At 42.8% G+C, this 27,478-nt stretch overlaps 1 protein-coding gene across 3 annotated transcripts in view; it reads right to left on the reverse strand.

The window, feature by feature from the left end:
- The window catches only part of CNTN1 (contactin 1), a 193,852-nt gene that overhangs the window by 127,684 nt on the left and 38,690 nt on the right, over positions 1-27,478 (reverse strand). For 2 of the 3 annotated variants that reach the window (XM_066591751.1, XM_066591749.1), the window contains exon 2: positions 7,127-7,210. The exons of the other annotated variant lie outside the window; for it this stretch is intronic. The gene's annotated coding sequence lies outside the window, so the exon portion shown is untranslated. The remainder of the gene's footprint in view (positions 1-7,126; positions 7,211-27,478) is intronic. 3 annotated transcript variants of the gene reach the window in all.

The following is a 27,478-nucleotide window of genomic DNA, read 5'->3' on the forward strand; positions in this document are numbered from 1 at the left end:
GCTGTGTGAGACCCGCATCATTGTACACATACGTCCATGTGAACGAGCCTAACACTCTTTAAAATAAAGAATGGGATGGCACAAGTAAATTAAAACTGCAGCAGCACGGGCGGAAGAACCTACTCTGTACTACTGGTATTGAAATAACATATACCCAAAACTTATTGATACTCTAGTTTGGAGCTTCTCTGCATACTACAGCATATTATCAAAGTGAACTTTTACGGAACCTTCACACATCATGAAATCGCTGTGCGCATTCGACAAAGGATTACCCAGAACAATTGGAATTGGACTGCAGGAATCCCCTGGCGGCTAAATCCTCACCGAAATGGTGCAAGGTTGCCAACGCTTTTAAATGTGGAACAGGTTGAACTTTTGTATTTCAAGGGTTGAATTCTACATAAGAAATCCACATCATAAATAGACATGCTGCAATTCTGCTAGCAGAAATTCTGCAGCATTTACTGCATGTGTGAAGGCAGCCTTTTGTCATCCCACTAACAGCATCACAATGTGAACAAAACAATAGTGCAAAAGTCACATTCTCTGCTGCTTTGGCGAAAATATCAGTGACCGATCCCTAGAATAGGCCATCAATACCAGATAGGTGGGGGTTCGACTCCTGGCAACCCACCGATCTGCTGTTTGATGGTGTTTTGGCCCTCAAGTGATCACTGTGGCATCCTCTTCAACCTGTGATGTCATGTCCATTAGTCACATGGCCTCTAAGCAAATAACTCCCTCTCAAGTAAAAAGGAGTGGGCTGTATTATCAGGTACCAATGCTACGCAATGTACAGTGCTATGTCTGGTATATTTGGCTGACCACTTGGACCCCCACCAATCTGATATTGATTACACATGTTAAGGATAGGTCATCAAAGTTTGGGCGGATTCAGACAAATGTGGTTTTCTCCCCTTATGCGGCTGTGATTATCACTACCGCATAATGGGACAAAACAAAACGACTGATTTCAATTTATTTCAGTGGTTTTGTTTTCACTAGCTCTTTTCTCACCCGTTAATAGTACAGCCTAGAAAAGATAGGACCTGCCCTATCTTTCCGGCGGCACATAGTGAATACTACATGCAGGAAAGATCGGGCAGCCGCTATCTTACCGCTGCTTTTTTCAAACTCGCGCTTTGGCACAGAGTTTAAAAAGCCAGCGAAGGGAAAAAAATTCCCCTTATTCAGGCACAACTACACTCCATGCCAGCAAGCGTAGTTGCACCTACGCTCGTCTGAAACAGTCCTTTTAGTCTCACACAACCCATTTAAAGTGAATGTCTAGATTTAAACAGCATGCAATATTTTGAAGCAACTTTCTGTGCTGATTACTGTCTTTGTTATATACTGTATATCCTTACAGTTGTCAAAGTTTCTTTTTTTCTGCTACAGAACTCCAAATTCTCTCCAATAAAACAGAATTAAATGATACAATTTTAACTATTGGGTACCACCTCTAGGGGGAGCTTATGAGCTACCTGCATACTGTTTTAAATATTGAATTCAATGCATCAACTATATGCAGTAAGCTCCCTCTAGAGGTGGGTGAAAGCATGCAAAACTTTATCATTTAACTTTATATCTATTCATCGGTTGATCTTTATTGTAAGGGCTGCCCTTAAAGCCCTTAAAGATGGACTACAAAGACTCCATGTTGTCTCTTTTTTACATTTGCTTGTCTGCTATAATACATATATACATATTTGTATGGTTTTCAACTTTCACCTAGAAATATGTTAGATTTCAGTTTGAATAATCCACCTGGAAACATTAATTGGAATATCACAAGGTTTTTGTCCTGTTCTTATCTTTAGATAATTTTGCCAAAACTTACTAACGAGCTTACAGGAATGTACCTTTAGATTAACACCTGCAGAGGAGGACATATTGATAAGAAGCTGATATGTTTTAGATCACTACATGTGCATACTCATTTTAATTGTATTTAATTGTATTTACTCGCTTTGTAAAATCTTATAAAGATTGAGTATATGAGAGAATAAACCAGAATGCTACACAGATAACAGCGTTCTCATGACCGGTCTTATCACTTTAATTTGGAGCCCAGCAGCATATAAGCATTCCTTTGAATGTCCCTAACATTTACCTACGAAGTGCCCTTTTTCTATAATTCCATTTTCCACTATTTTCTGTAACATGAATGTGCATATTTTAAAAAGCTTTCAGAGCACCTGTCAGACAAACAAAAAATAAATGACTTTCCAAAAATGAGAAGAGTGTTCATCCAACTTTTCAATGCTATAAAAGCTTACGAAAGGCACCAATGACAGGTTGTGTGAAACAAACATAAAAGGCTTTTAGTATGACATGAGCAGGAATAAAATAGCAGAGCTTACACTTAATATGCACTTAGTGAAATGCTGCTTCTGAAAGCTTATGGCCACGGTGGCATCAGGAGGATCTTCTTATTTCCATATCATTTGCATGTACGGGGTGCTTTATGTATAGGATGCTTCCAAAACCCTCTATGGACCTGTTCTACAAACTTTGTCCATAGTGAGTTGTGTGTTTTTACACAATGAACTGAAAATAAAATTGTTGTAATCTAAGATCACATTCCTACCCAATTATATAAGTATATGCAACATCCTCCATTCCCATAAAAAAATGATATAACTGTTATTGCACATGAATTCACAAAGCATTATGTAACCAGCTGGGTCATGGTATTCCGTTATGACCTTTTATTGAGCAAACTCTTTCAGACAATTCTTGTTTTTCTTTAGTTTGCTCTATTGCACAACCATTAATCTGAATACATTTTTTTCCATTTTAAGGCTGTCTAGTTAACCCACGGTTGTCCTGTGAACAGAATCCCTTTAATGTAAATGCATACTGTGTAGTCTGGCTTACTGGATTATGATGTCATTACTTGGCCAGAAAGAATTAAGCATGTGATTCACATAACAAAATCACAGTTCTTACAACTACAATACTAGGGCACAGATTTATATAGATATAGTGGATTAGTGGACTGGTGATCAACACAGTTTGGAGAATTTACTTTCAACTTGCTAGTAATCTGATCCTAATGTCTTCTAAGGCAATGTGAGAAAACAATAGTACAACTTGTGTTTTACTAAGATATGACAACGTATGAATATATTTACAAATATCCAGCTATGTTAGGATAACACCATTTCCCTACACTGCGCACAGGTTTACAGTTGCATTACATCCACTAGCCGCCATGAGGAAGAGGCCGAAGGCTTGTTGCAGTTTACCCCAACTTGTTCAGTTCATAACAGTCGGGACAACCCGAATCAATGCATTACCCAGTGGATTATCCCACAAAGGGCTGTCTCACAAGAGCGTATGGTAACAGCATATTACGCATACGGGTTGTGCATGTAATATGCTCCACCAATATCCCACAGGTGGCCATGATTGCCACTCACACGAATTGCTTAAATTATGCATGCAAGAAAAATCGCAGCATGTACTATCTGGGTGCGTATTACGCATGCCAAGATAGTACATGGCGATGGGCGCAATGTTATTGCCTGCTAGCTGCATGCCATGCATATATCTTGCAGCCCATATGCTGCAAGATATGCTCATGTGAACTGGCCTAGGAGGCTGCATTAGATGTGACCACAGTAGTGATACTGCCTTTTGGACTAGATACAACATATCTCTTTGTAGCGCCTACATGTTCAGTTCCCTGATGTTAGATGCGGTGATCTTTAAATAAACATATCTTGCATATTGTATATCATTTGTGTATAGATATATACGGATAGTTTTCGATAAACATAGTGGAGAATAAACATGAGCATGTCTAGGTAAACGCTCATCCACCTTGCTGTACTGAAATAACAAGTGATCAAAAGTGTATGCATCCTTTGGCCGTGGACTGGCTCTGCTCACCTTTCCTGCACAGGATGAGGTGGGCAAAGCAGATGCAGACATTTGGAAATTGATAAGTCTGTACAGCAATCACCTAAGTCAGATCACTGTCATTCGTCCCCATTGGTAGTGATTGGTGCTTTCAAGACAGCATCAATCACCATGCACCCTGTCATTATATCCCATAATATAATTATAAGTTGTAGCACATATTGCTGTAGCTTTGATTAGTCAGCCAACATGACTTGGCCAATCACAGTGATTTTCTTCACATGAACAGTGATGACCTGCTATTGAAGACAGAGCAGCAATCACTGCTTTGTCACCATGTCATTAAACACGGTGACCCCTTAAAGTTTCATCGTACATGTATGGCAGGTAGGAGGAAGTCTTTGCTTTCAGACCATACAAGTACATCCATGCAACCATACAACATAACATAAGAGGGCTTATATCTTGCGAAACTTGTGGTAATTATGATTGCTTTGGTTCGAGACGTCAGTGCCCTTGGGCACGAATTGTAGTAGTGAGTAGTGAGGTGCTGAATAACACGCAAAGCCAGATATTCTGCTTAACTTGTAGTAAACCAGGTGTTATTATTAAGTCAGAATGAGATAATTCTCTTTAACACACACAGTGAGTAACAAATGATATCTCCAGCGAACTACCAGTGAATTATATACAATTTGCAACAATGAAGATACTTGTGTATAACACGTTTATATACTGGGAGCTTACTCTGAATTTCTTATCTCCATCCCTCATATCTCTTTATCTCCCTCTGTTCATCTCAGTTCTCTCTCTCTTATCTCTTCTGTCCTCTGCATCTCAGCATCTCCTCTTCTCCTCAGGCTGCCTGCAGACGGCCGGGTCGGATCCCGCTGCGAGAATTCTCGCAGCAGGATGTGGACCCATGCCCTTGCAGAGGCCTGCGGCTCACCCGCTCCCGGAATCTTCAGCCTCTGCTACACACCGCCTACCTCCCAGTCGGTGCATGCGCAGAGCGGAGTCGGCTCTTCACTACTGACATTTCTGTGCTGGCCTCTGCAAGACCCGCACAGAAATAGAACATGCCACGATTTGTTTTCCACGTGTGTTTTCACGCGGACAAATAACGTCCATCTGCATAGGATTATGTTTTGCAATGCAATCCTATGCAAGCGGGTGCGGGCGGATATTCTGCGGGAAATCCCGCTGCAGAATTTCCGCCCATGTGCAGGGGGCCTCACTGTGACCGCTCATTCTCCCTGTGACAGTAGACTTCCCTCCACTCACTGTCACAGCTGACTCTCCTTTTCTGCTTCTCTCCGTTTCTTCCCTTCTCTGCTTCTCCCTTTCTTCTCCCCTTCTTCTTCCTCCTGTGACTGTTGTGTCTCTCTATATCTTGCCTCAGTCACCTGATCAGTCTGTCTGCAGCCAATCACAACCTATTTGGTTGCTAGGTTATCTGCATCACCTGTGCAAAATGACTCAGAATAAACTCCTAGGGCCAGTTATTATATTACCGATCCCCACAGCTAAACAGTGCTATGTAGTGCCCTTTTTCAGGCCACTACATGTTTTTTTCTAATAGTACCATTTTGGGGTTTACATAATATGTTTTTTTTGGGAGGAATTAAAAAATACAGCAATTGTGCAATTTTATTGGGGAAAACTGGATGACTTCCCCTGACCATGTACTACACGACTACCCATTTATTTTAATAAATAAGCAGGAGAAAATGGCCATGGCAAATGTGTGTCTGCTGGCAGATTCTCCCACCATAACAATTGATTGCCATTGGTTTCAACAGTCAGACCAATGGAGATCAGCTGATGCGTAAGGCAGCTTCCATCCATGCAAAACATATGCATGTCCGCTCTGTTTAGACCGGCCAACGCAAATCCAACGCAAAATGCTCGACAAATTAGTGCAGCATGCTCCACAATTTTGGCCAGGAAAATTACAGAGGGCATGAAAGAAGCCATATGGACCTATTACAGTCAATGGGGTCCTTTGAACGCCATTCATTTCCATTAACATTCTGCTATGCTGCTCCCATGATGGAACAGAACAGAATGACGAATGCTAGTGTGAACAGAGTCTAAGTTGTATCGTTAACTTTGCTGTTAGCATTACACACTACCTAAACCCTAGTGGCAGCTCCAAACGGGGTTGTCTTCTGCTAGACCTTTATGCCAAATGCCCACGGCTGTATGTGCACTGCGAGATCCAAAGTGGACGTCCGCCTCCAGATCCCACAGCAAATACTGCCCATGGCATGCTATGGAAAGTCACTTTTCCATGCCCACGAGCGGAAATCAACAGCGATTTTCTGCTTGCGGGAGGAAAATCGCAGCATACTCTATTCTATGCGGATTTCCGCCTGGATGGCTTCCATTGAAGTCAAGGGAAGCCTTCCGTCCCACGGCACTTCTGCAGTGAGCACTGTGGATGTATCACAGGAATCCACGTCACAGCCCAGCGCCGGTGCCTACTGCACATGCATAACAGAGCGCCAGACGGCACATCCGCAGCACAAAGGCCGCAGTGCCGGACAAGTACGCAGAGGTCACTGCTGGGGCATAGGGTTGGATTCCGCTGAGAGATTTCGTAGTCAGAATCCGACCCCGCCGTGGGCATGAGGCCTTAATTATCAGAGACTGGGACTACCAGAAGAATCTCTGTATTCTGGTGGGCTTGTCAGACCCTTAACTTAATGATGGACAATTTGGCAAAAAGTTTATTGTCAAATCTGTAAGCAAAAACTACAAGTAAATTTACATAGAAGAATTTTGCCAATAGCCCAGGAAACAATTATCACAGTAATAACTGTTATATTTATATGAGAAAAAGAATTCATTAAAAAACAATTAAAACAAATATTTTCCATAACCCAGACATAATTATCGCTTACACAGACGGTAAACCTTTATTGCATTGCAAAATCCTTTACAGGGAAATGGCAAGGCTTTACTGGGCTAATATCAGGACATTTATTACTAATTAAAAAGAGCATTCCCCAGAAACATAAGATAGCTATGTGTAAATGGACAGCTCAGGTGATACTGCTAATGATGAATTCTAAAGAGATGGCCTTCAGTATAGTAATCAAGTGTTAAAAGCCAGCTTTAGTCATGCATAATACAATTTATAGAATACTGCAGTCATGCTGCATAATGGGCGTCTGAAATCCTGACTCGGTATTTCCGGACTGTTTCAACACACCCTCCATTGAATTCTATTAAAAGAATAGATGCGTCTTACCTGGACACCGGCACCAGTTGGTTATTGAGAGGATAGATGAAAAACAGAAGTCTGTCCCATCAAAATGCACCACATAGTAACCGTCTGTAGCAGAAATAAAGAGATGTCACAGTGTAATCTCAGCAGCAAAAGTCATGCACAGAATAGCCTGTGTCCTTGCTTCAATAACCTGCATGGAAATTAACACTGCAAAATTCTGTGAACGCCGCAGAACTCCCCTCATAGCAGACATCCCATGTTCTTAGCCCATGATTTAGCTTTGTTCAGCCTTTCAGCTAAGCCATAGCTTGAGTGTGTAGAAATAAATTGTGTTTCACTGCAGTGACTTGCAGAAAAATCTCCTAGTCAGTAGAACGGGCGCATTCTGTCTGTTCAGAGACAGTGAATGAGAGCTGCATGCATAATTCAATGCATTAAAATCTTCCTGCACTTCCTGTAGTGACTGCTACATCCAGTAATGGGCTATTGATTGCACAGGCAATGGAAGTCAGGAGAATTGTATTTTTGGCAACAAGAACAAAGTAAATATGTGCAATGCTCAAAAATACTAAGGAAACACCAAATCACACACTGGATTTCAACAAGCTAAAGTCTCTAGACTAGAGATCAGCGAGCATACTTGTTAAGGAGATTTACTTGAGAGAGCATCACCTTTTTCGAGTACCCGCTGGCTCGTCCCTGAAGATTCGGGGGGGGGGGGGGGGCCGCGGGGGTGAGCGGGGGGTTGCGGAAGGGATCGGGACTTTAAGTGACTTGGGGTTATACTGCAATGTTTACGTGCCCTCTTAATTTTTTTAAGCAGTGATTATACATATTTGTGTCTCTAGGAAAGTAGTTTTTTGATGACACAATACCAAGTGTGGCCAGAAGAGTAAGCCGTCTTGGGCTTGGGCAAATGCTATCAGCCATGTGAATGCCCTGAGGAATTTGAGACTCATGTTGTGGACACTTTGTCTGGACAACCCAAAGCCACGGACAACCCTCCTGGATGTTACACCGGGAAGTTGCAAGGTAGACCCTCAACCAGGAGGCACTTGTTAAGGAAGTCTTGCACAAATTTTTCTCCAACTAATCTCAGATTGTGCCCCCTTGTTCTAGTGTTTAGCTTCCTAATAAACACACTTCCCTCCTGAACCTTATTTATATCTTTAACATATTTAAAGGGAACTTGTCACCTCTCTACAGCTTGATAAACTAAGATTATGACACTCTCGCATACAAGTATATGAGAGGGCATACGCACAACAATCTGAAAAGACTCGGAATTCCATGTGCCATGCGATCTTCAGAGGGGGACACCGCAAGAACAAGGGAGCGGGCGAGTATAAAAAATACCTCACCTGGCTCTCTGTCACTTTCCCTAACAGCACCATAACTTTGTTTATGGTGCTGTAGGAAGGCGACAGGTCCCCTTTGGGACCCTTCACATGGGATGGAATTACACAGTAGGACGCAGCCAAATCTGTAGCTATGGAATTCCACACCAAAATCCTCAGGTTGTCTGTGGATTTTGGTGCGGAATTTACCATAGCTGTGTAGTGAAATGGCCTTAAAGTTTTGATTATGTTCCCTTATCCCTTCTATCCTCTAGGAAATCATGTCTCTCCTTTCCCTTCTTTCCTCAATGTACATAGAGCTACCAGTTTTGTTAGATTGGTAAACACTAGTCTTAATAATAGATTTACATTTTAACTTTAAATAGTGTCAATTTATATTTAAACAGGACCAAAACTAATTAATAAAATATCCTTACAGGGCAAGAGTCTGTTTTTCTGTTGCATAGCTCAAAATCACCTGGTTCTCGACACGTGAGCCATAGGTGATTAATGGGCTGCCTTGTGAGGACAGTCTTTGTCCATATGGTGCATAAGGGCATAAGAATGTCATATTAAGCTTTCTCTTAGTGGAAAGCAACTAAGACAGAGCAGTAAACAATGGCTCCATAGTACACGACTACCCATCCAATGGAATGGATGTCATGTAATACTGGTATGTAGGAGAAATGTGGGTCCGAGTTTTAGAAATAAACCTTCAAAAAAGGGGTTGAGACAACCCCTTTAAATGATAAAATTCTAACTATCTGCAGTTACTACTAAGTGAAGCTCAAGAGAACATTTTATTGCTTTAATTGTGTAAATCCAATTTTCAGTTACAATTTCAGAATTTTACTCTGTGATTGCATTAAAAGAATAAGTGACTTTAAAAGGATTGTCCCACAAAATCAACTTAGTTATCTCCTATCCTAAGGATAGGGGATAACTAGTTAATCATTGGGGGTCTGACCACTGGTATCCCGTCAGTATCTCCATAGGTGCAAAGAAATCCAGGCAGAATCAGTAAGATGCACTTAAAATTCCACCATATGGAGGAGATCCTTTCTTGCATGCAACTTCACATAGCAGCAACGTTTTGACCCGCCTACTACATGGGTCGAAACGTTGCTGCTATGTGAAGTTGCCTGCAATGAAGGATCTCCTCCATATGGTGGAATTTTAAATACATCTTACTGATGCTGCCTGCATTTCTTTGCACATTCGATGATTGGTGGATCGTGTTCCTGCTCCTTCCAGAGATGTGCATCATTTTGACACCCCCATGTAATCGGACATAGGAGTGCTGCTGGAATCGGTGTGTATGCACAAATTGGTATCTCCATAGGTCTCATTGAAATGAATAGAGCACTGGTATGTGAGTTTCTCCATTTATACATTGAAGCTATGGAACCCCGTTTTCAGAATCAGTAGGGGTCCCAGCAGTCGGACTCCCAACGATCAGTCAATTATCCCTGGTCCTCTAGATAGGCAATATGGGGATAACTTGTTTTTGTGGGACAACCCCTTGAAATGTTATAACAGAATAAAACACACACAGCTATGACCAATATAAAGATACATTCTGAAGTGAATCAGAATAGAACTTTGGAACTTCATAATAACAACACCACCACCTTAAATCTCCTCTTCTTCCCACTACTACAGGAACACCTGCCTACATGATTGCCAGCTGGCTATCATTTCTAGACCCCCTGCTGTGACTCTAACGCTCAAAGATTCTTATGAATGATAAAATTAGAGGTTACAGTTACAATTGCACTAATTTAATCATTATAGCTTAGGGCCTCGAAAAGGCCCCCTACCATAAGTTTCTGAAAATGAGGTAGAGGCATTCTTCTAGAACATGCCACAAAGATTAAGAAACAGGAAAATAATTATCCGTAAAAAAAAAAAAAACATCTTTCGAATATTACATCATATATTTCTAGCTCTTAACAGAAGGTATTTGTGCAATAGAATAAATCCATGCTGGGAAGTAAATTGCATTCAACCTGCGGGGCAATTTTAACCTTCAGTATTTTTCTTCAAAAAAGGAAACGGCAACAAAGTGCTCTATAGGAGATGTGATCCAGCGTTTGGTACATTTTCCGAATACAAAAGATAGCTAAACTTGAAAGAGTCTAAAATGCTAAAATTACACAACACTTGGAAAGTCATTAAGATAGTCACAACTCTGGCATTTCTCAAGTAGCCGTTAACAAAACATGTTTTTCTTTGATTCTATAAAGAATTAATGTAGAAATCCCAATAGTAACATCTAGCCAAAATTTTGTATACTGCAATTTCCATTTTACTGTTCTATTAAATACTGTTTGCTACAAACAGAGCATTACCAAAATACAACTGAAATCTACCTGCCATCTATCTACTGTATCATCAGAGACTCCAGGCTGTTTTGCCCTTCATCCATCATTTAGTGTCTTCTTGTTCAGGATGGATTCTGTGTGTTATCCGTAACACGTAGTGGAACCAGGTTGGCGTTATTATGTCAGTCTGGTGCATGTTACCTGTCACTGCAATAGGTCCCTGTGATGTTGTCTGTTGGAAATACCTCAGTGGGGCCTTCCTCTCCACTCTGCTTTAACACCTCCTATGGTCAACAGGGAGGTGTGTCCCCTGTTTGGCCAATCAGTTCTGGTGTGAATATATTTAACCTGATCACACCCATTCCTAGGTGTGGGTCATTCTGTAGTCTAGATGGTTGTGTGAGGATGTGTGCTGTGCAGCTCTCTGTCTGGATCCAATTTGGTGTATGAGTCTAGCTCTATGTTGTGTCAGATGGATGTAGCCTGTTGGTGTTTGAGTCTAGACTCTATGGCTGTTGGTATTTGCCTGGATACAGATTGGAATTCATGTTCGGTATTGTTTGGGCACCTGAATCCCCTCCGCCCATAGGTGTTTGGACACGTGAATCCCCTCCACCCATGGGTATAGGGATGTCTGATTTGAATATATCTCTTACCATGTGTAGGTCTGCAGATGTCTGCATCTATGTCTTGTTTGGTGTGTGTGGTGAGCGACATCTGTGTGTTGAGTACCTATGGAGTTTATCTTACATCTGTCTAGTTCTGTCTGTTTTCGTACTTTCTAACTAGGGATAGGCTAGGCCCTTAGATAAGGTCCATTTACACAGGACGAATATCGGGCAGACGATGCCTGACACTCATCCCTGTGCTTCCTCGCTCCCGTGATCCTGCACGGGAGCTAGCAGAGCAGGCTGGTTCACGGAGCGGCGAGCTGGGGGGCGGGGCAGTGTAGAAGATTTCTCTCCTCTTGCTCCCCTGTCCCTCTCCATTGAGATAACAAAGTGGCCGTTCACTACTGAACAGCCACTGTTTAAACTGAGCGATTAGCTCATCGTCCATTGTTTATGCAGCAGAAAAGATCATCGATGAAGCTCATCGTTTAGTATAAACAGCCGCCGTTTAGTAGTGAATGGCCACTGTGTATCTCAACAGAGGGGGGTGGGGGAGCGAGAGGAGAGAAATCTCCTGCACTGCCCCGCCCCCCTGCTGGCTGCTCCGTGAGTGAGACAGCTCTGCTAGCTCCTGTGCAGGAGCACGGGAGCGAGAAAACACACGGATGAGTGTCGGGCATCCTTTGTCCGACATTCGTCCCGTGTAAAAGGACCTATAGGAGATGCAGGGCCATTCTTATTAGGACGATCCCCTCCCCCAAAAGTTGTGAGGGATAATTTTCCCTTTTATGTTGTTTTCAATGGTGTCGGCAGCTTTGCACCATGTTATAGGTGCATGTAATGTGATGCAAGGTCTCCCATTGAAAACAATAGGAGAAACTCCGCGATCCTCCAATGAGGTTCCCTTCATCACCAAAGTGATGCAAAGCTGTTTTAACATGAAAACGTCTTGCATCCTCGGGAAATTCACATGGTGGGGAGCACGACATGGGGGCGGGATTCACGTCTCCCCGTGTGAAGTTAGCCATAGTGTTCTATATTACATCCAAGTTTTATGCAGGTGTTTTTCTTGCAGTTTTTGGAGCCAAAATCAGATGTTGATTCATAAAAGTATTCGTCCTTTATACTTTCTCTCCTTTTTACGATCCACGCCAGGTTTGGCTTTAAAAATTGCATAAAGAAATCTGGACAAAACCTGCACTTGTGACAGAACCTTCAATAAAGTAAAATTAAAGGTGGAGCGAAAATCTGCTGTGATTGCAGTACAAACACACACTAAGATGCCGCAGGGTTGAGCTATATGCAAAAAATAATTTTAGATATTTTTTTTAATTTTAAATGGCATTGCTGCTATATTTATGAAATGCAGTAAAACTAAATGAATGGAGACAGACACATTGCTTGAAGGGCACAGCATAGTAATGCTAGTACTGACTGGCACTAGCTATGGTCAGTAATCCACTGTTTACATGTAAGAACAGACGTCCTTTTGTGACATCTCTTCTATGGAGCTGAAATGGGACAAATATCTGAAAGAATCATTGAAATTGAATTATCTTATTAATAATAATATTACTGCTGAATATTTGTATGCCTATTAGAATGTGGGATAATAGTGAATATTATTACGTGTAAACTACAGTACATGATAAACTATTGTTATTAGCATTCATGTCTATTTTAATTCACACAGGTTTAATCAGCATGTACACTGAATGGCGATTCTATTGGAGATATCCATCTACTAGGGCACTGGTCCTCCTTTAGCATTTAGAATCCTGGCAATTCATCAGGCATCCATCCACAGGTATCAAAAGACCCAGGGGGTGCCAAGAAAACATTCTCCACACCATTATTCCATATCTACCAGCCTGAACTGTTGACAACGGACAGGAAGGGTTTATCAATTCATGCTGCCTGTATCAAGTTCCGAACCTCTCATCAGCATTAGGCCCAATGCACACAGGCGGATTTTTGCTGCATGCCATTCTCTGCACTGTGTAAGCGCGCTAGTGCGCTGGCCGGGCACATCCGCAGCTGAGAGCTGCCTCTGATTGGTCCCTGCGCTCAGCCAATCAGAGGCAGCACTCACTCACGCATTCATGAATTCATGAATGGGTGAGTGAGAGCTGCCTCTGATTGGCTGAGGGCTGTGACCAATCAGAGGCAGCCCATTCAGCAGGCGGGGATTTTAAATCCCCGCCTGCTGAATACTACAGAAAGCAGTTCAGGAGAACTGCCGGCCGGACGCGGCTGAACTCCGGCTGCAGCAAAAAGGTGAGTATACATTTTTTTTACACATTTTCAGGATGCTTTTCAGGGAAGGGCTTATATTTTAAGCCGTCTGTATTGCCGACTCCATTGAATTCAATGAGCGAAAATCGTTCTTCTCTGCCACAGCTATTTCAGCTGTGGCAGAGAAGAACGATCTTTAGCATATGTTCTCAATGGGGTCGGCGCTGCTGCCGCCGGCCCCATTGAGCGCATATATAGAACACCGATTTGCGCAGAACGCAGATAGGTGCGTTCTGCGAATCGTTGTGTCCTATAATTTATCGCACATCCGCATAAAAAACTGACATGTGCCCGCTCCCATTGCGATGCATTTGGTCTATATATCTGCAGATTGCAAGCGCGTCTGCAAATCGGACCAAAAAAGTCCATGTGACCGAGGCCTAACTGTGCACACCTGAGAAGCTCAGAACGAATCTTGACACCCACTTCTGACACCTTTGGCAACTAATTGTTTACATCTATAGGATCCCTTTTTGCCATATGTTTTTTCTCAATCGCACCATTCTCAATATGTTCTCAACACTACTGCACAGCAAAACCCCACAATGTTGGCAATTTTTGAAGTCCAGACCCCAGCTAATCTAGCACTGGTGACCATGTTTTGTTCAAGGTCACTCAGATTGCTCAATGTCACTATTGAAATGAGGATTCACACTGACACTGAACCATGGAAAACTGCACTCCAAGGTCACATGCCTAATGCCTTTACAGGGAAGTTCCAATCATGATAGGGCTGGTGTTCTAATAAAGTGGCCATTCAGTGACTAATAGCAGAATATGGAGATAATTACATGGGAAGGTACAAAAGATCTAAAAATGTATTAATCACACCATCATACCAAAAGAAATCTAGGTACACCCACAGCAAGTACAGCATCATCAAACCATTTGTGTAACCCTTTTATGTTAATAAGCAATTTTGATGCCAGAATAGAATGTGCCATATGTGAGAATGTGCCAATGTGAGTCACCCATACTGATCCTTTTGCCAGTTAATCATAACCTGATCTGGGTTGCCTTTAAAGCAAGAAGCTTCCAGACTCTTAAAGAATGTTACATGATCCCTATGATTACAAGAATATGCAGAGTGCTTTACCCAACCCCTACCCCATCTTCTGTGGACAAGAATTTAGGGGTCCACCGCAATAGCAATATCAGGGCATCTGCAGTTGCCCTAATTTATTAATGTTTTTTATTCAATAGAAAAACAGGAACAAAAAAAGTTGTAAAGTATTTTAAAAAAAGCCAAAAACATCAAGTTTCCCATGCAACATAAGAGAACTAATCAAACCGTGCCCCAAGATGTAACCAAACGACTTTATACCCAAAATATAAGTACATAGGTAAAGTACTTGCAAGTTTGTTGGTTGCACTTTTTCTAAGTGTTTTTTTCTGGGTCTGGAATTTTATGGAATATTGGGTACACTGTTTGTGGGACCTGCCACCCCCTCGGTCTCCAGTACACGTTTGATACAAGCTCCCCATTAAACTCAAGTGAAGCTGGTGAGTTTATTAATGAGCCATAAAAAGAATGCAGCTTAAAGGCTTATTCAGACGGGCGTATATCGGTCGGGTTTTCATTAGGTCATCCTAATAATAATCACTCCTGCGCTTTTAGGGCTTGGTCAGACGAGTGTTGTTTTTGGGTGCACAAAAAGAGCACTTCTAAAAGAACCAATGGGTTCCTATAGAAGCCCTCACATGAGAGAATGTAGTAGCGCAAAACGGCACACATCTAGCAAGGATGGAACATTGGCTATCTGTGGTGCGTGCTGTGCTGGAAATTCCATTGACTCTTATGGGAGCAGAAGTTAATGGAAACTCCTCCGCTCAGAAAAGATTCCCTGCAGCCTACAGCAGGACATTTAAAACCTGCTGCCCAGAAGCACATTTTAAATGTCCTGCTGTAAACTTCTTTTGGTCCCTGCTGTAATCTGCGGGGTATTCCTCCTGCCCCCCTGCTGGGCAATTCCACAGCAGTGGGGGCAGTAGGGGACTCTCCCCCCAAGGGATTAGCCTATAGGGGGGAGAGAGAGGGGGGCGAGGTTACAGGACTTTTCCCGAGGGCTTCTCTCAAGAGTATGGGAATAGGCGTGGGGCTAGAGGATGCATCCCTTTAGCCCCACTCCCTCTATATTTTGGTATGGGAAATCTCTGTGAGAATCCATATAGCCCCTCCCACTTTCTAGCCCCAGGGGTCCCGTTAGCAGGGAGAGAGAGAATGGGACTATGAATTTCTCCATAGCAGGGAAAAAGAGCGGAGCAATGGGGATTAACCCATATCCCTACTCCGTCTCTCCCTGCTATCGGGAAATCCGTCACAGCTCCGCTCTCTCTCCCTGCTATGGGGTTTCTTCACTCTCTCCTCCTGGAGCAGCTGTGCGTCTCCAAGCGAAGCTGCTCCAGTGAATGGGTAAATTTCATGCGTATGAAGCTTGGGTCTTCTGCACATGAAACAATCACCCCGTCACACGATTTCGACAGATGCGAGTGACGCTTTTTTTTTTGCACACCCATTGGTGGGCAAAAAAACCACTCGTTTGACCAAGGCCTTAAACAGAAATGAGCATCACTAGTAAAAGAAGACGGATCGGGCCAAGGGACGTTTCAGGATGCCTGCCACTATTCATAGAAAATAGGCAGCCCTCCATAAATTAATGACTGCCAATTTTTGGCATACATAAACTGAATGACAAAGGAGAAGAGAGTGAATTCTTGTTCATCGTTCAGTTGGGGCATGCATTTACACTGAACAATAATTGTTCAGATTCCTACTGTTATTGGCACTTGTTGACTGCTTTACCTTCACTCTACAATCCAAACCACCCCCAAATAATCTCATTTGGATTTAGGTTAGATGGTTGTGGAGGCTATGCCATCTGATGCAGCACTCCATTACTATCCTTCTTGGTCAAGTAGCCCATACATAGTCTGGAGATGTGTTTGAGGTCATTGTCCTGTTAAAAAACAAATAATGATCCCACCAGATGAGAAGGTATCTCTCTGCAGAAAAGTTTCTAATAAACAATACACTTTAAGTGTGCCTTGAATTTTGAATAAGTCCCCAATACGGTCACCAGTAAATCATCCCACACCTCCTCCTCCATCCTTCATGATAGAAACCACCCATGTAGAAACTATCCATTCACCTTTTCTGCACCTCACAAAGACATGGCAGTTGGAACCAAAAATCAAATTTTGACTCATCAGACCAAAGCACAGATTTCCACTGGTCTAATGTCCATCACTTGTGTTTCTTGGCTCAAGCAATTCTTCTCTTCTTGATGATGTTCTTTAGTATTCGCTTCTTTGCAGCAATTCAACCATAAAGGCCTGATTTTCGTGTCGAATTCCGACTGCGAAATCTCGCAGCGGAATCAGACCCTGTGCACCAGCATTGACCCCCGCGTACCTGTCTTGTCTTTTTCTCTCTGCCCTGCAAATGTGCCGCCTGGTGTGCTGCCGCACATGCACACTGCAGAGAGTCGTGCCGGCAATGATAAGGATCCGCCGTGACTTGCGGCAGGACAGACGGCTTTCATTGACTGCAATGGAAGCTGTCCATGTGAGCCTCGCACTAGAATAGGGCATGGTACGATTTCCCCCCGCGAGCGGAAAATCGCAGTTGATTTCCGCTCGTGGGTGTGGAAAAGTGTTTTGCATAGCATGTCCTATGGCCAGTATTTGCTGCAGGATCCAGAGACGAACGCTCTCTCCGGATCCCGCAGTGCAAATACGGCCGTGGGCATTGGGCCTTTTGCTGTCTCCTCTTAACAGCTGATTTTGAAATGTGTCTGATACTTGATCTCTGTGAAGCAATTTATATGGGCTCTAATGTGAGGTGCTATTAATTTGCAAATTCTGAGGCTGGTAACTCTAATGAGATTATCCTCTACAGCAGAGGTAACACTTGGTCTTCCTTTCCCGGGGCGGTGTGAGTCAGTTTCATCACTGCGTTTGATGGTTTTCATGACTGCACTTAAAGATACCTTCAAAGCTCTTGAAATTTTCTGGATCGTCTGACCTTCATGTCTTAAAGTAATGATGGACTGTCATTCCTCTATACTTAGTTGAGTGATTCTTGCCATAATGTTGATTAGAACAGTAGGTGAATAGGGCTAAACACTCTATACATTGATGTACCAACTTGACCTCTACACAACACAACTGATGGTCTCAAATACATTAAGGGAGGAAGAAATTCGACAAACTAACTCTTGACAAGGCATACCTGTTAAATGATAGCCATTCCAAGTGATTACCTTGTGAAGCTGATAGAGAAAATGCTAAAGGTATGTTCCTTCGTAACATCTATGGCTGCCAATACCAGCACGATCTTCCTGATCAGGTTGGCAAGATTATGCAGCTATTGGCAGCTGATGCTGAGCGAAGTCTCAGCTGCAGGTGATACTTGTTATGTGGGGACGCAGAGTGTACGAAGTTATCATCAAAGCAGACATTGTGAGAAAGACCTTTAATTGATTAGAGGTTGCCCTGGGTTCCTTGACAAGGCATTTCTTGAGAAGGCATTTCCTTGACAAGGCATTTCTTGACAAGGCATACCTGGTAAATGATAGGCATTCCAAGTGATTACCTAGTGAAGCTGATAGAATGCTAAGGGTATGTTCCTACGTAACAGCTATGGCTGCCAACACCCGCACGATCTTGCCGATCAGGTTGGCAACATCATGTAGCTATTGGCAGCTGAAGCTGAGCAAAGTCTCAGCTGCAGGCGATACCTGTTATATGGGGACGCAAAGTGTACAAAGTTATCATCAAAGCAGATATTGTGAGAAAGACCTTTAATTGATTAGAGGTTGCCTTGGGTTCCTTTGTGACCTCACATTGTATTATATGGGTTTGGATTCCGCAAGTGGTATCCCGCAGCGGAATCTGACCCTGTGCCTGGCCGGTGACCCCACGTACCTGTCTGAAATCTTCTTAATCTGTACCACGGATGGTCCAGCTGGTGCACAGACGCAGTACAGATTTTGCCATGTCCACACTAGGCGATGACGCGGATCCTGCGACCTTTCCTCAATGATTTCTCTATACTTAGTTGAGTGGTTCTTGCCATTAGAACACTCTCTGGATCGATTTACCAACCCGGCCTCTACACAACACAACTGTTGGTCTCAAATACATTAAGGGAGGAAGAAATACCACAAACTAACTCTTAACAAGGTATACCTGTTAAATGATAGCCATTCCAAGTGATTACCTCGTGAAGCTTGACAAGCCGTCAGCATGGAATCCGCCTAAAAATAGAGCATGCTGCGAGTTGTCCTCCGTGAGTAGAAAATTGCAATTGATTTCTGCTCATGTGCAGGAAAAAAAAAACACTCTTCCATTGCATGCGGTATTTGCTGCGGAATCCAGAGGCGGACACCCGCTCCGGCCGTTTCCGCAAAGCAAATCCGCCCGTGTGCAGGTGTCCTTAATCTTGGTGTGATGTTTGTTGGTCGACCATTCCTGAAAAGTGTAATAATGGTCTTGAATGTACTACATTTGTACACAATCAGTCTGACTTTGGATTGCTGAAGGTCTTGTGACCTTTTCCAGCCTAATGAACATCAACAGCTCTTCTTTTAAGGTCCTCAGAAATCTTACAAATACCATCTGTAGAACACGGTGCCAGTAGTATTATGGTTTGGGCCCGGTTTGCTGCATCTATGCTAAGATGGCTTACCATGATTGATGGAACAATGAATTCTGAATTACAGCAGCAAATTCGAAAGGAAAATGTCAAGACATTTATTTGTCCGTGAGCTTTATCTCAGAAGAATGTAGGTCATGCGGTAAGTCAACGACCCAAATCACACAAGTCGTTCTACAAGAGAATGGTTAAAAAAGAATAAAGTTAAAGTTTTGGAATGGCCAAGTCAAAGTCCGGACCTTAATCATATAGAAATGTTGTGGAAGGACCTGAAACGAGCCGCTCATGGTACCCACCAATATGACAGAGCTGAGGTTGTTTTGTAAGGAGGAATGGGCTAAAATTCATCCGAGTTGTGCAGTACTAGTCAACAATTACCAGACATGTTTAAATGCAGTTATTGTTGCACAAGGGGTCACATCAGATGCTGAAAGCAAAGGTTCACATACTTTGCCACTCAGGCATGTGATGTTGAATCATTTTCCTCAATAAATATATGACCAAGTCTAATATTTTTTTACTCATTTGTTTGATCTGGTTCTCTTATCTACTTTTAGGACTTGTAAGAAAATCTGATGTATTTTTAGGCAGTAATATGGAAAGTTATGAATGGTTCACAAACTTTCTTTCTATCTATCTATCTATCTATCTATCTATCTATCTATCTATCTATCTATCTATCTATCTATCTATCTATCTATCTATCTATCTAAAACATGCATCAGACAGCCCACGGACACCCAGCTGTGTGCAGTTCCATCTCCACAGACAGTACGCATTGCTTGTCCTATTGTCATTCCATATGCGCAAAAAATACCCGTGACATGCTCTATTTTTGTGCGTAAATGCGCAACCAATTGCTTGTAAATTGAGCAATGAACTACGCAATTTTGCGAAATAATCAATAATACTGGTTATTAATTAGGATGCACATCCTTTTCAATCACAGTGCGGGTGTGTCCCCTGCCGATGTGAACCAGTGCAGGAAGTACAGTAAAATGCACTAAAATGCATGCGATAGCGTGTCCTTCACAGCGCAAAAAGTCAAGTTATCGCGTGCGTATTTGCGCTTATGCTCCTCTGAAGCTGCCCTAAGTTTGTGTGAAAATTCACTTGTGTGTATAGATTACTAGTCTGTGTGATGTCCCTGGGAGACAGACAGGACGCGGACTAAAAATTAAATCATCTAAATGATTTCTAAGACCCTTATACCCCATTTACACTGACAGATGATCGTGCAAAAGTTGCTCAAACAACAGTTTAATTGACAGTTTTGTATACTTATAGTAGTTAATTAGCAACTATAGAGGTATGCAGGCACTGCGGGACACCGCAGCGGCCGCTAATAGAACAATACATCTGTTTTGCATAAGCAAACAGCTGTAGTGTTCTCTGAGCTTACAGCCCCTGCCCGGCCGCAAATTCACAGCAGGACAAAGGCGCATAGAATCTTATCAGTGCAGCCGGCTGATAACAGCCTTCTCCACTGATAACAGCTGATCACTCAATTCTGGCAAGCTAGAATTCAGCGATCAGCAACTCGTGCACGAAAACTGCATGATGTCCCTGCATTTAGACAAAATGAGAATCGCTTAAAAGATTCTTTTAAATGAATTTTGAGCAATTGTGTCTAAATCAGTTAGATATGCAAGCAATTTACATTTCTTTGAGGATGTAAGTAAATGCATCTCTGTACTCCCATAAACAGGTTTCTAAATGTTAGTAGGTATGATTACATACTGCCTGCGATGATGGACAATTAAACCCACTAATAACAGATCCTTAAAAACAGAAGAATCTTAAACCTCTTTGGACATTTCAGTGAATTGGATGGCATAGAGAAGATCCATGTACACCTGTACCATGGGAAACCAGGGGGTGAGCACAGTCACGGCTCATAGGTATAACGCGCTTAGTCTGTGACCATAAAAGGAGATTGCACGTACTTTCTTCCAGCATTTCACAGTGTTGACCATTGTGTTTATTGACAAATCAATGCTCCAGAGAGGTTGCTTGCTCTACCGAAATACTTAAAAGCATTAGGACCAGTGTTATATATCGACAGAACACGAGTAATTCAGTTCTGAAAAACTGGGAACAAAATAAAGTTGTTTTGCAACAAAAGGACTTTTATAGTACTGTCCAAATACAATAGCAACATGCTTAATATTTACACTAAGCCTAAAGAAAACCCAGTCGTCGTGTTGCCATGGCAATAAAAGAAAAATCATCCCTCGCGACTGGGTTTTGCTTCCTGCCCTACATACATCTGGTTGGTTGGGTGCTTCCACAGTAGAATGCATGAAGCCTCGTATCAGTAGGTAATACCTTTTAATGGCTAACTGAAAACAGTTACAAATCCCAAGGTTTTTTTTTTTTGTTAAACTGTTTATTTGTCATTTCTAAAGGAAACAATATAACAATGGAGAGATCCAAAATATACAGTGAAACATATATAAAGCAAACGGATGATAGCTAACAGTCCCCCTATATAGTAAAAGAAAGAAACCCTATTTGGGAGGAGTATTAAATCCAATAGTCATAGATTTGCTACATCAAAGTAACCCTTAGAAATCCTTGAGAAAGCAGTTATATCTTGCCAGAAAAAAACCCTTGCTTATATATCAGCATATCTCAAAGGAAACTTTCTACAACAAAAGCCAACAAACCTCACTTTCTATCTGCAAAAACAACTTTATCAGGACAAGACTGGCTGGCAGATTTTAGCCTGGGGGGCAAGTACACAACACTGGCCCATGAGCGTACTGTAAGGGCGCCCACCCACTGGCGTTTTGCGTTTTTTCTTAAGAGCAATTAGAATTGAATGTACTCCTGTCCACTGGCGTTTTTTTTTGCGTTGCGTTGCGTTTTTTAACATAGGAACTGTCAGTTGCATATGTGTCCTTATTTTTCTCCTAATGCACCCATGAAAGTCAATGGAAATTAATGGAAAAGCCGCGAAAACGTCGCGAAAACGCGGCAAAAAACGCCACGGAAAACGCGGGAAAAACGCACGAAAATCGCAAACGCCAGTGGGTGGGCGCCCTCAGGGTGCAAGCACACGTTTTCACGCAGGTCACATCATATCAAAAAAAATTGTTGCTACGCTGCATTGCCACGATCTAATTCCAAAAGGAATTAGCAGTTTCTCATCTATTCACACGGCTGTAAAAAAGACGCTGCAGCGGCGGTTGGCAGAATGGTTCTTTTTAGCTTAAGTAGCTAAATAGAGCCAGCTGTCTTCAACAAGCGCCGGACCCAGGTAAACTCCCTCGCCTTTTTGTTCCAGCTCGCATAGGAATCTATGGGAGCTCCCTACGACTTCCATCAAAAGAAAGGTCAAATGGACCTTGATTTGGCAATTCTTAGTTGTGTATTTTTTTCTCACAGCTAAAAATCGCCCATGTATATGAATGCATTGGAATCCAATGCTTTACATGGTCGCGATTGTCTTGTGACATTCTCTCACGGCTAATAGCTGCGAAAAATCGATCGTGGGAAAGAGGCCTTAGGGTGAAAACACATGATCAGCTGACCACATGCAGTCAAACCATGCCCACATGTAGCAGCCAATGGCCACATAAATATTGGCAGACTTGTACAACTACTGGCTGCAGCATGTAAGCATGGTTTGTCTGTATGCTTCCACCTTTAACCTATTTATTTATTTTACATGACTACAGCACCATAATCAAGCTCATAACTAATACAGCAGCAGAACCAAGCACATAACATAAATACAGCACCAGAGCCAAGCTCAGGACATACATATGGCACAAGAACCAAGCTCATAACATAAATACAGCAGCAAACTGAGTTCATAACATAAATACAACACTAGAGCCCAGTTCAGAACATAAATACAGCACCAGAGCCAAGCTCAAAAAATAAATATGGAACCCAGAACCAAGCTCAGTACATAAATACAGCCCCAGAACCAAGCTCATGCTATAAATACAGCACCAGAACCAAGCTCAAAAAATAAATATGGAACCCAGAACCAAGCTCAGTACATAAATACAGCCCCAGAACCAAGCTCATGCTATAAATACAGCACCAGAACCAAGCTCAAAAAATAAATATTTACACATACGCATACAGTTACACATACATTTTAATAACAATGTATGTTCTGTAAAATATAAATGCAAAAAAATGGGCATCTCTGAAATGTGGCTGATGTCTGGGAAAATATTAGATGGACACTATTACATGTAACATTTTTCAGAACTTTGGGACACACAGAGAGTAAAATCTCAGGATCAAATGCTGCTCAGGATCCCACCAATCAGCTGATCCCCGGCATTGGTGTAAGCACAGAAAGTGCAGAAAGTAGATCATGCTGCCCTTACTGCAATGGGAAGGTCGGTAGAGCAGGTACTACTAACTTGGCCCGCTGTAGTATGGATAGTGCCATCAGCTTTCTATGCTCTCCATATTGACAGCAGTGCTGGGAATCAGCTGATCAGCCAGCAAACCCCAGACGATCATCTATTGATGACCTATCCTGATGATTGACTGCCTTCCCTATATGCGTTTGCATGCAGAGATAGTTGTGAATCACTGAAAAGGACCTCCTAGATAACCAGTAACCTCAGAATTCAGGGATTTTTGGCCTCATGTCCATGGGCAAAAGAAGAATTAAAATCCGCAGCGGATTTTAACTCTTCTCCCGCCGTGGATCCGCACCCCATAGGGAGACATGGACCACCCGCTGGTAGATAAATACCTGCAGATGGTCAATAAAAGGGAATTAAAAAAAAAATGGAGCACGAAAAAAAAACGCAACATGCTCCATTTTCGTGCGGGTCTCCTGCGGGGACGGCTCCCGCAGGCTTCTATTAAAGCCTATGGAAGCCGTCCGGATCCGCGGGAGACCTAAAATAAGAATAACTTACCCGCAGCGGACTGGGCACGTCTTCTCTTTCTCACAGCCGGATCTTCTTGCTTCGGCCCGGCGGATGTGCCCGGCGCATGCGCGCGGCACACCGCCGATGTGCTGAGTATATCTGCTGGCCGAAGAAAGAAGATCCGGCCTTGAAAAAGAGAAGACCTTCCTGGTCAGCTGCGGGTAAGTTAATTCTTATTAATTCTTCTTTTCAGCGCTCATGTCCGCGGGGCAGGAGGGACCCGCTACGGATTCTCCATGGAGAATCCGTAGCGGGCCTGATTTTCCCCGTGGACATGAGGCCTTAGACTCACAATTGCATAAACAAATTGCGATTGTGACGAATTCCGGCACATTTGCTCTATAGGACACAGCGACTTTTTCCCCCAGCTTTGGAGGGAAAAAAGTGTGCCTCAGGGCTCAGTCACACGGTCATTTAGCCGCACAAATTTTTGCACGCATAACTGATGTGTTCAAAAATTTGCGTGACCGAAGCAGACGTCACAGCGGAAAAACCGCTGCTAGCAGCGTTTATCCGGACAAAAAGAGCCCTGCCCGCTGTCACAGCCGCAGCAGGGGATTCCTTGGATGTTAAACCCCTGGATGCAGTCACATCCAGAGAGGTGAGTATACATTTTTTTTTATTTCTTACACATTTTTGGATTGATTTTCAGGGAAGGGCTCATATTTTAAGCCCTTCCCCAAAAATTACTTGCTGCGCTTGCCAGAAGCCCATTGCTTTCAATAGAGCCGGCTGTATTTCCGGCTCCATTTAATTCAACGGGAGAACATAACGCTCCTCTGCCACAGCTGTCACAGATCACGATCTTCACTATATGTTCTTAATGGGGTCAGCGCTGCTGCCTCTGGCCCCATTGAGCGCAAGGTGAATCCCTGGATGCGAAAGCATCCAGTGGCTTCACAGTCACAAAAGACCGGTTTGCCGCAGTTACATGCGTTTTGCGAAAATGTGTCCTATATTTTTCGCCGCAGGTGTTTCTCCGCATGTAAAATTCGCACATGTGACAGCTGCCATTGAAAAGCATTGGTTGTATCTGGTGCGATTGTTTTTACGTGCGAAAAAATGCACGTTAAAACACCCGTGTGACTGAGCCCTAATAGAGCAAAAAATACGGTACTAAATTGTCTCACCTCCTCCTGCTGTATAACATGCTGAAAGCTTAGTGCACACTGCATTCTCAATTTGACAGATTTGCTTTAAAGTGTACAATAAGGAACTCTATAAATAGTAATTTATAAAATGTAATGTTTATATAGGTATTGTTCCTTTCCAATTTTTTTTAATTGTTCAACCCACTATTATTAAGTCCCTGAAGCAGTTTTTGCACCTTTAGGCTAGATTCACATGGGCGTCTACACTTTTACGTTTGCCCTCAGCGGCGTAAAAATGCGTGAACGGGTGCACAAATCTAATATTTGTGTGCCCATTCAGACAGCCCTGGGCCGGCGCATATACGTTGGGCAGGGGGAGACATTTTAGTTCTGCTAAGCTGTCTCCTTCTTCCCCCCGCTGTCTTTCGGCAGGGAGAGGAGGCGGGACAGGCGGGAGCTAGTGTGCTAAGCTCCTGCCCCCTCTCCACCCTTGTTGCAGCCAGCAATGGGAGGAGGTGGAACAGCTAAGCTCAATCCCGCCCCCTCCCATTGCAAACAGCTGGCAAGAGGCAGAGAGGAGCAGGGTCATGCTGCTAAACTCTCTTCCACCTCCTTTTTCCGGCAGCTGTCTTAGGGTCCCATAGGAGTCTATGCAGCCGGCGACGTAAAAGTGCCCAGCCGAAATACGCTATCTTGGCCGGCCAGGCGCTTTTACGCTGCGGAAATACGCCCATGTGTACTGATACACTGTAAGTCAATGCATCAGAGGGGAAGTATATATACTCCAAAGTGAATCCAGCCTTATGTTGGGTCTACGTCACTCTGTTTCAATCTTGAACGTTTCTGCTGCTTTGTTTTAGTCCAGGACCAGCCATTACGTCACTTCCTGTGGGGTCAATACCCATCATCAGTAGCACTGGCTTCCATGCCAGAACTACATCTGTCTTTCTTATGCTCCCATACAACATCATAGTCCCACCTACTACTCACAAAGCGGCCATATTGAGATTCTGGGTTAATCTCTTATAGCCTTTCCAATCATAAGCAAGGATGAAGATGTAGCCAGAGCTTCTGAACAACCGGCCAGGCAGTAAATGCTAAGCGATATATGCTTCCAGACCGCCCTAAAAGGATGTGTTTCCACAAGCATTTGCATTGCTGCTTTACTGCGTTTGTGCAATATTTCCACAGCATTTATGATGTGCACGTTAATTGCACTCAAAATCGCAGTCTGAAAATTGTGCATGTTTTTTTTTTTTTGCCTCATAAAGTTTTTATGGAATTTTCAAAAAGCAACACAACGTCAAGATACGCCACAGAGGAGAAAAAGTAATTAAAAGTATAAAATGTGCATATCTCGCTCATTATAATTTAATTGCATCACAGCAAACACTCTCAAATCACCATTATCCATAAAACCAATCCAAGAGTCCAGAAAACCGCTTGAGTTTTACCATTAATTGCAGTGGTTTTGTTCTTAAGTGGTTTTCAGCCAACTATCTCCAACAGCTGAGGCATAAGATTCCACTGTACAAACTGTAAACTTGCATAAACATGGAAACCCAGTTAAAGGGTTTTAAGCCTCGTTCAGCAGTGGCAGAATTAGAAAGACTATGTCACCTACTTTTAGCCCTATTAGTAAAGCTTATGTTTTATACTTACCTCCCCCATCAGTCCATGGTGTGAGCTCAAAAAGCCACCGCTCGATGCATTAGGCAGTGCCACTGAGTAGTCCACCCATTATAAAATTAGAACAAAGGGACTACTTAGCACGCCACTTAATGCGCTGAGCTGCATGTTTCAGCACTGACACTGGGGGAATGACGGGGGAGGTAAGTATAATACATCCTCGGACTCAACGGGTCACCTACTTTAAGCCCATAAACTTAGCATATAGGGCTAAAAGTGGGTGACATTCAATTTAATGCAGATTGTTACTGCAGATTCTGCAATCATGGTACAATGTTAGGGCTTCAACAGACGAATGTGTTATGCTGTGATTTTGCGTGTGGAAAATACTGCATGCATAACGTGGAGAACAGAACCAAAATAGGGCAGACACTTGTTATTTTGTATAACGCCAACTTATTCTGCAGCACTTTTAGGTAATTCATATTTCTTACCCCCAGCAAGCTGGGTACTCATGTTA

This window comes from Eleutherodactylus coqui, chromosome 2 (assembly GCF_035609145.1).
Source record: "Eleutherodactylus coqui strain aEleCoq1 chromosome 2, aEleCoq1.hap1, whole genome shotgun sequence".
Lineage (NCBI taxonomy): Eukaryota > Metazoa > Chordata > Amphibia > Anura > Eleutherodactylidae > Eleutherodactylus > Eleutherodactylus coqui.